Source organism: Pristiophorus japonicus, chromosome 14 (assembly GCF_044704955.1).
Source record: "Pristiophorus japonicus isolate sPriJap1 chromosome 14, sPriJap1.hap1, whole genome shotgun sequence".
Lineage (NCBI taxonomy): Eukaryota > Metazoa > Chordata > Chondrichthyes > Pristiophoridae > Pristiophorus > Pristiophorus japonicus.
The window spans coordinates 36990556-37000795 of record NC_091990.1 but is presented as its reverse complement, the minus strand read 5'-3'; the positions used below and the strand labels follow the sequence as shown (position 1 = coordinate 37000795).

Sequence of the window (10240 nt, the reverse complement as noted above, 5' to 3'; positions counted from 1 at the left end):
CAACACTGGTTTGATAAGAATGACCAGGAGATCCAAGAGCTAATAAATCGCAAGCGCAGGGCATTTCTGAGCAACAAAACAGCATTACAGATGGCTTAAGGCCGAAGTCCAACAGAAAACCCGTGACCTAAAGAATAGATGGGTGGAGAAAGCACAGGAGATTCAGCAGCTGGCCGACAGCTATGATGTGCGAGGATTCTTCACCGCAGTCAAGGCTACCTGTGGCCCAAGTCCTCACCCCACTGCTGGCCAAGAACGGGGAGACACTTATCAAGGACACCGAGACAGTCAGGACCCGCTGGAAGGAACATTTCGAAGATCTCCTTAATCGAGACTCTGCCTTTGACTCTCGTTTCCTCGACTCCATTCCACAGCATGCTACCTGCCACCATCTCAGCAAAATCCCAGCCCTGCACGAGGTAGAAAAGGCCATCCGTCAGCTTAAGAACAAGGCAACAGGAGCGGATGGAATCCCCGCTGAGCCACTAAGGTATGGCAGAGAGGCAGTATTGGCACACATGCATGACCTCTTCTCTCATCTGGACGGAGGAGAGCATGCCGGGAGATCTTAGAGATGCAGTAATTGTGACCATCTTTTAAAAAGGGGACAAGTCCGACTGCGGCAACTACAGAGGAATCTCCTTGTTATCAACCACTGGGAAAGTCGTCGCTAGAATCCTCCTCAACCGTTTTCTCCCTGTGGCTGAGGAGCTCCTCCCGGAGTCACAGTGCGGATTTCGTCCTCTTCGGGGTACAACGGACATGATTTTTACAACGTAACAGCTGCAAGGAAAATGCAGGGAACAGCACCAACCCTTGTACATGGCCTTCTTTGACCTTACAAAGGCCTTTGACACTGTCAACTGCAAGAGACTATGGCGCGCCCTCCTCCGTTTCGCCTGCTCCCAAAAGTTCGTCACCATCCTTCGCCTGCTCCACGACAACATGCAAGCTGGTGATCCTTACCAACGGATCCATTACAGACCCAATCCATGTCTGGACTGGGGTGAAGCAGGGCTGTGTCATCGCTCCAACTCGCTTCTCAATTTTCCTTGCTGCAATACTCCACCTCGCACTCAGCCGCTGGAGTGGAACTAAACTACAGAACCAGTGGGAACCTGTTCAACCTCTGTCATATCCAAAACCGTCCCAACCTCTATCGCCAAACTACAGTACGCGGATGATGTATGCGTCTGCACACATTCAGAGACTGAACTCCCAAGTCATATTCAACATCTTCACTGAGGTGTACAAAAGCATAGACCTTGCACTAAACATCGGTAAGACAAAGGTCCTCCACCAGCCTGACCCTGCTACACAGCACAAATGCCCCCAGTCATCAAGATTCACGGCGAAGCCCTGGACAGCGTGGACCACTTTCCATAACTCGGGAGCCTCTTATCAACAAGGGCAGACAGCGACGACGAGATTCAACACCGCCTCGAGTGCGCCAGCACACCCTCCGGTTGCTTGAGGAAAAGAGTGTTCGAAGATCAGGCCCTCAAATCTGCCACCAAGCTCATGGTCTACAGGGCTGTAGTGATACCCGCCCTCCTGTGTGGCTCAGAGACGTGGACCATATACAGTAGACACCTCAAATCGCTGGAGAAATACCACCAACGAATCTCTGCAAAATCCTGCAATTCCCCTGAGAGGACAGACGCACCAACGTTAGCGTCCTCGACCAGGCCAGCATTGAAGCACTGACCACACTCGACCAGCTCCGCTGGGCAGGCCACATTGTTCGCATGCCCTGACACAAGACTCCCAAATCAAGCGCTCTATTCTAAACTCCTACACAGCAAGCGAGCACAAGGTGGGCAGAGGAAACGTTTCAAGGACACCCTCAAAGCAACATCCCCATTGACACCTGGGAGTCCCTGGCCAAAGATTGCTCTAAGTGGAGGCAGTGCTTCCGGGTGGGCGCTGAGCATCTCGAGTCTCATCGCCGAGAGCAACCAGAAACCAAGTGTAGGCAGCGGAAGGAGCGTGTGGCAAACCAGTCCCACCCACCCTTTCCCTGAATGACTGTCCCACCTGTGACAGAGACTGTAATTCCCGTATTGGACTGTTCAATCACCTAAAAACTCATTTTTAGAGTGAAAGCAAGTCTTCCTCGATTTCGAAGGACTGCCTATGATGATGACAACCCTCTGACCCGTAAGATCTCTACCATCCAATTCTGGCCTCTTGCGCATACCCGATTTTAATTGCTCCAACATTGGCGGTGGTGCCTTCAGATGCCTAGGCCCTGAGCTCTGGAATTCCCTCCCTGCCTCACTACCTCTTTAAGAGGCTCCTGCTTTGACCAAGCTTTTGATCACCTGTCCTAATATCTCCTTATGTGGCTCAGTGTCAAATTTTGTTAATGCTCCTGTGAAGTGCCTTGGGATGTTTTTACTACATTAAAGATGCTATATAAATACAAGAATGGTGAGAAAGGGAAACCGGGGAATTATTGACCTGCTAGCCTAACATCTGTTGTCAGGAAATTACTAGTCTGTATTTAAGCATTTGGTGACAGAACACCTTGAACATGTTCAGCTGATCAGAGAGAGCCAACATGGATTTAAAAAAAATTTTGTTCCTGGGATGTGGGTGTCATTGACGAGGCCAGCATTTATTACCCATCCCTAATTGTCCTTGAGAAGGTGGTGGTGAACTGCCTTCTTGAACTGCTGCAGTCCTTGTGGTGAAAATACTCAGCCTCTGACCTGCTCTTGTAGCCACAGTGTTAATGTGGCTAGTCCAGTTAAGTTTCCTGCCAATGGTGACCCCTGGGATGTTGATGGTGGAGGATTCGGCGATGATACAGTAATGGCATTGAATGTTGTGGGGAGGTGATTAGCCTCTCGCTTGTTGGAGACAGTTATTGTCTGGCACTTCTGTGATGTGAATGTTACTTGCTACTTATGCCTGATGTCATCCTGGTTTTGCTGCACAAGGGCATGGACTGCCCATTGTCTGAGGATTTGTAAAAGGTAGGTCATGCCTGACGAACCTGATTGAATTTTTTGAAAAGGTGACTAAAGTAATGGACAGGGGAATGTCTATGGATGTTATTTATTTGGGCTTCCAGAAGGCACTTGATAAAGTCCCTCATAGGAGACTGTTAACTAAGTAAGGTTAAAGCCCATGGAATTGAAGGCAAATTATTGAGCTGGTTAGGAAATTGGCTGAGCGGCAGGAGACAGAGAGTAGGGATAATGGGCAGATACTCTAATTGGCAGGATGTGACTAGTAGTGACCCGCAGGGATTTGTGTTGGAGCCCCAACTATTCACTGTATTTATAAATTATTTAGATGATGGAATAGAAAGCCACATATCCAAATTAGCCGATGACACAAAGACATAACAACATAAGAAATAGGAACAGGGGTAGGCCTTATGGCCCCTCGAGCCTGCTCCGCCATTCAATAAGACCATGGCTGATCTGATCATGGACTCAGCTACACTTTCCTGCCTGCTCCCCATAACCCCTTATCCCCTTATCGTTTAAGAAACACTCTATTTCTGTCTTAAATTCTATTCAGCCTATTCATGCAGCTCCAAAGGGTATGTTTGCAAGAGCTGTGGAACAATGGGGCACCTCCAACTAGCTGCAAGCTCCGCAAAACCTGCTAACCACCACGTGGCAGAGGAAGATCGGTCCATGGTGGATCAAAGCAATTTCGAGCCTCAGAGAGAGGAGGCAGATGCTGAAGTACACTGGGTGCACACATTTTCGACGAAATATCCATCTATAATGCTAAACGTAAAATTGAATGGCTTACCTGTAGTCATGGAACTGGACACTGGCGCTAGCCAATCCATCGTGAGTAAAAAGATGTTTGAGAGAGTGTGGTGCAACAAGGCACTCAGACCAGCCCTGAGCCCCATCCACACAAAACTGAGAACGTAAAAATAAAACGGGGAAGGTGGCTTCTCGGCCTTTTGGCTAAGATCAAGTGTAGTATCTGTTCTTATCAGTTTAATATCCCCTTTGGGGACATGATATTGAATTGATTTTTGGACAGGGAGCTGGATCAGGGGCATGCCCCATCCACTCCATGCACCGACCTGGTATTGCAATATTTCCAGGAACGGTGCAAGTTCGCCTCTCGGCCTTTTGGCCTAAGATCAAACACATTGGCGCAAAGTGATCTTTGGCGTTAGAGTTGATCTGGAACGAAATTGGATAAAAACATTTTTTAAAAAGGCATTCAGACCAGCACTGAGCTCCATCCACACGAAACTGAGAACGTACACCTAAGAGCTTATCACTGTCCTGGGCAGCGCCATGGTCAAGGTCACTTATGAGGGCATGGTGCACGAACTGCCACTCTGGATTGTCCTGGGCGATGGCCCCACACTACTTGGAAGGAGCTGGCTGGGCAAAATCCACTGGAACTGGGATGACATCTGAGCGCTATCACATGTCGATGAGGTCTCATGTACCCAGGTTCTTAACAAATTTCCTTCCCTTTTTGAGCCAGGTATTGGAAACTTTTCCGGGGCGAAGGTGCGGATCCACTTGGTCCCAGAGACACAACCCATTCACCACAAGGCGCGAGCGGTACCTCACATGATGAGGGAGAGAGTGGAAATCGAGCTGGAGAGGCTGCAACGCGAGGGTATCATCTCCCCAGTGGAATTCAGCGAGTGGGCCAGCCCGATTGTTCCAGTACTCAAAAGTGATGGCACGGTCAGGATTTGCGGCGATTATAAAGTAACAATTAATCGTTTCTCTCTACAGGACCAATACCCTCTACCTAAGGCAGACGACCTATTTGCGACGCTGGCAGGAGGCAAGACGTTCACCAAGCTCGACCTGACTTCGGCCTACATGACGCAGGAGCTGGAGGAAGTCTTCGAAGAGCCTCACCTGCATCAACATGCACAAGGGACTGTTCATCTACAACAGATGCCTGTTTGGAATTCGGTCGGCTGCAACGATCTTCCAGAGAAACATAGCGAGCCTACTCAAGTCGGTCACACACGGTGGTCTTTCAGGACGACATATTGGTCATGGGTCGGGACACCGCCGAGCACCTACAAAACCTGGAGGAGGTCCTCCAGTGACTGGATCGCGTAGGGCTGCGGCTGAAGAGGTCGAAATGTGTCTTCATGGCAACAGAAGTGGAGTTTTTGGGGAGAAAGATCATGGCGGACGGCATTCGGCCCAAGACGAGAAGACAGATGCTATGAGGAACGCGCCCAGGCCACAGAACGTCACGGAGCTGTGGTTGTTCCTGGGACTCCTTAACTATTTTGGTAACTTCCTAATGGGGTTAAGCACACTTTTAGAGCCCCTACATGTGCTATTGCGCAAAAGTGAGAATTGGGTACGGGGAATAAACCAAGTAATTGCTTTTGAGAAAGCCAGAAACATTTTATGCTCCAACAAGCTGCTTGTATTGTATAACCCATGTAAAAGATTTGTGCAAGCATGTGACGCATCGTTGTACGGAGTCGGGTGTGTATTACAACAAGCTAACGTTGCATAAGAACATAAGAATTAGGAATAGGAGTAGGCCATCGAGCCCCTCGAGCCTGCTCCGCCATTCAACAAGATCATGGCTGATCTGGCCATGGACTCAGCTCCACTTACCCACCCGCTCCCCGTAACCCTTAATTCCCTTATTGGTTCAAAATCTATCTATCTGTGATTTGAATACATTCAATGAGCTAGCCTCAACTGCTTCCTTGGGCAGAGAATTCCACAGATTCACAACCCTCTGGGAGAAGAAATTCCTTCTCAACTCGGTTTTAAATTGGCTCCCCCGTATTTTGAGGCTGTGCTCCCTAGTTCTAGTCTCCCCGACCAGTGGAAACAACCTCTGCCTCTATCTTGTCTATCCCTTTCATGATTTTAAATGTTTCTATGAGATCACCCCTCATCCTTCTGAACTCCAACGAGTAAAGACCCAGTCTACTCAATCTATCATCATAAGGTAACCCCCTCATCTCCGGAATCAGCCTAGTGAATCATCTCTGTACCCCTTCCAAAGCTAGTATATCCTTCCTTAAGAAAGGTGACCAAAACTGCACGCAGTACTCCAGGTGCGGCCTCACCAATACCCTGTACAGTTGCAGCAGGACCTCCCTGCTTTTGTACTCCATCCCTCTCGCAATGAAGGCCAACATTCCATTCGCCTTCCTGATTACCTGCTGCACCTGCAAACGAACTTTTTGGGATTCATGCACAAGGACCCCCAGGTCCCTCTGCACCGCAGCATGTTGTAATTTCTCCCCATTCAAATAATATTCCCTTTTACTGTTTTTTTTTCCAAGATGGATGACCTCACATTTTCCGACATTGTATTCCATCTGCCAAACCTTAGCCCATTCGCTTAACCTATCTAAATCTCTTTGCAGCCTCTCTGTGTCCTCCACACAACCCGCTTTCCCACTAATCTTTGTGTCATCTGCAAATTTTGTTACACTACACTCTGTCCCCTCTTCCAGGTCATCTATGTATATTGTAAACAGTTGTGGTCCCAGCACCGACCTCTGTGGCACACCACTAACCACCGATTTCCAACCCGAAAAGGACCCATTTATCTCGACTCTCTGCTTTCTGTTAGCTAGCCAATTCTCGATCCATGCTAATATATTTCCTCTGACTCCGCGTACCTTTATCTTCTGCAGTAACCTTTTGTGTGGCACCTTATCGAATGCCTTTTGGAAATCTAAATACACCACATCAATCGGTACACCTCTATCCACCATGCTCGTTATATCCTCAAAGAATTCCAGTAAATTAGTTAAACATGATTTCCCCTTCATGAATCCATGTTGCGTCTGCTTGATTGCACTATTCCTATCTAGATGTCCCGCTATTTCTTCCTTAATGATAACTTCAAGCATTTTCCCCACTACAGATGTTAAACTAGCCAGCCTATAGTTACCTGCCTTTTGTCTGCCCCCTTTTTTAAACAGGCGTTACATTAGCTGCTTTCCAATCCGCTGGTACCTCCCCAGAGTCCAGAGAATTTTGGTAGATTATAACGAATGCATCTGCTATAACTTCCGCCACCTCTTTTAATACCCTGGGATGCATTTCATCAGGACCAGGGGACTTGTCTACCTTGAGTCCCATTAGCCTGTCCAGTACTACCCCCCTAGTGATAGTGATTATCTCAAGGTCCTCCCTTCCCACATTCCCGTGACCAGCAATTTTTGGCATGGTTTTTGTGTCTTCCACTGTGAAGACCGAAGCAAAATAATTGTTTAAGGTCTCAGCCATTTCCACATTTCCCATTATTAAATCCCCCTTCTCATCTTCTAAGAGACCAACATTTACTTTAGTCACTCTTTTTTCCATTTTATATATCGGTAAAAGCTTTTACTATCTGTTTTTATGTTTTGCGCAAGTTTACTTTCGTAATCTATCTTTCCTTTCTTTATTGCTTTTTTAGTCATTCTTTGCTGTCGTTTAAAATTTTCCCAATCTTTTATTTTCCCACTAACCTTGGCCACCTTATACGCATTGGTTTTTAATTTGATACTCTCCTTTATTTCCTTGGTTATCCACGGCTGGTTATCCCTTCTCTTACCACCCTTTTTCACTGGAATATATTTTTGTTGAGCACTATGAAAGAGCTCCTTAAAAGTCCTCCAATGTTCCTCAATTGTGCCACTGTTTAGTCTGTGTTTCCAGTCTACTTTAGCCAACTCTGCCCTCATCCCATTGCAGTCCCCTTTGTTTAAGCATAGTACACTCGTTTGAGACACTACTTCCTCACCCTCAATCTGTATTACAAATTCAACCATACTGTGATCACTCATTCCTAGAGGATCTTTTACTAGGAGATCATTTATTATTCCTGTCTCATTGCACAGGACCAGATCTAAGATAGCTTGCTCCCTTGTAGGTTCTGTAACATACTGTTCTAAGAAACAATCCCGTATGCATTCTATGAATTCCTCCTCAAGCAGGGAAGTTGTAACCTGTCGCCTATGCTTCCAGGAGCTTGTCAAAGGCCAAGAGGGCCTACAGCATGATTGAGAAAGAGGCATTAGCGTGTGTGTTCGGGGTAAAGAAAATGCATCAGTACCTGTTTGGCCTCAAATTTGAGCTGGAAACCGATCACAAGCCCCTCACATCCCTGTTCGTGAAAATAAGGGGATAAATGCTAATGCCTCAGCCTGCATACAAAGGTGGGCACTCGCGCTATCAGCGTATAACTGTACCATCTGCCACAGGCCAGGCACCGAGAACTGTGCGGATGCTCTCAGTCGGCTACCATTGCCCACCACAGGGGTGGAAATGGCACAGCCTGCAAACTTGTTGATGGTGGCCCAGCTCGCAGACTTGTTAATGGTCATGGAAGCGTTTGAAAATGATAAATCACCTGTCACGGCCCGCCAGATTAAGACTTGGACCAGCCAAGTTCCTCTGCTGTCCCTAGTAAAAAACTGTGTACTGCATATGGGAGCTGGGTCAGCATCCCCGTAGAAATGCAAGAGCCAATCAAGCCGTTCCAGAGGCGAAAGGATGAGCTGTCCATTCAGGCAGACTGCCTGTTGTGGGGTAACCGCGTAGTGCTACCAAAAAAGGGCAGGGAGACGTTCATCTCGGATCTCCACAGCACACACCCAGGTACAGTAATGATGAAAGCGATAGCCAGATCCCACGTGTGGTGGCCCGGTATCGACTCTGACTTAGAGTCCTGCATACGGCAATGCAGTGTGTGTGCTCAGTTGAGCAATACGCCCAGAGAAGCACCACTACGTTTGTGGTCCTGGCCCTCCAGACCATGGTCGAGGATCCATGTCGACTATGCGGGCCTGTTTCTCGGTAAAATGTTCCTGGTGGTGGTGGATGCTTTTTCAAAATGGATTGAATGTGAAACAATGTCGGGAAGCACCGCCACCGCCACCATTGAAAGCCTGAGGGCCATGTTTGCCACCCACGGCCTGCCTGACATACTGGTCAGTGACACCGGGCAATGTTTCACCAGTGCCGAATTTAAAGAATTCATGGCCCGCAATGGGATAAAACATGTCACCTCGGCCCCATTTAAACCAGCGTCCAATGGGCAGGCAGAGCAGGCAGTACAAACCATCAGAGCCTTAAACGAGTCACAGAAGGCTCACTCCAAACCCGCCTGTCCCGAGTACTGCTCAGCTACCGCACGAGACCCCACTCGCTCACAGGGGTGCCCCCGGCTGAGCTACTCATGAAAAGGACACTTAAAACCAGACTCTCGCTGGTTCACCCCAACTACATGATCAGGTAGAGAGCAGGCGGCAGCAACAAAATGTAAACGATGGTTGCGTCACGGGAAATTGATCTGAATGACCCTGTGTATGTGCTAAACTATAGACATGGTCCCAAGTGGATCGCGGGCATGGTGATAGCTAAAGAAGGGAATAGGGTGTGTGTGGTCAAACTAGACAATGGACAAATTTGCAAAAAACACCTAGACCAAACGAGGCTGCGGTTCACAGACTGCCCTGAACAACCCCCAGCAGACACCACCTTTTTCGAGCCCACAACACACACCCAAAGGATCAAGGACACCACGCCGGACCAGGAAATCGAACCCATCACGCCCAACAGCCCAGCAAGGCCAGGCTCACCCAGCAGCCCTGCAGGGCCAACAACACTCCAGCCCAGCGAGGGCACAGCCAACATACCAGAACAGACATTTGTACCAAGGCAGTCCACCAGGGAAAGAAAGGCTCCCGACCGCCTCTCCTTGTAAATAGTTTTCACTTTGACTTTGGGGGGGGGAAGTGATGTTGTGTATCTGTAAAGCATGCACTTCCATGTTCCGCCACCAGGGAGCTCATCCCCTGAAGTCTGTATATAAGCTGGCCCCTGAGGCCTGTTCCTCACTCTGGAGTGTCTTATTAAAGACTGAGGCCACTGTTACTTTAACCTCCCTGTGTGCTGCCTCATCTGTGTTTGGAACACAATACCTACACTCAATAGAACCATGAAATTCTAAGGCTTCTGCTTTCTTTTGCCCCATTTCCCTTGATCCTTGGATGCATTCTGTCAGGTCCTGGCCTTCTGCCCTCCTTCAGCTGCACTAACTTCTGTGGTACTTTTAGTTAGATCTTCTCAACTCACTATTAATCATCTCAAGATTTACCTGCCCGCCAATGTCCTCTTTTGTAAAGATTGAAGCAAAGTATTTGTAAAGTGTCCCTGCCAATTTCCATTTATCCTCTATGAACTGACTAGCTCCTCTTTTCAGATGTTCCACCTTGCATTTAATAATTCTTTTTATATTGATATACTTGACA

The 10240-nt window shown here is 48.0% G+C and overlaps 1 pseudogene; it reads left to right on the top strand.

Annotated features, from left to right (window-relative positions):
- The first annotated feature begins 3918 nt into the window (after nt 1-3918).
- On the top strand, nt 3919-4097 carry LOC139280472 (U2 spliceosomal RNA; annotated as a pseudogene).
- The last annotated feature ends 6143 nt before the right edge of the window (nt 4098-10240 follow it).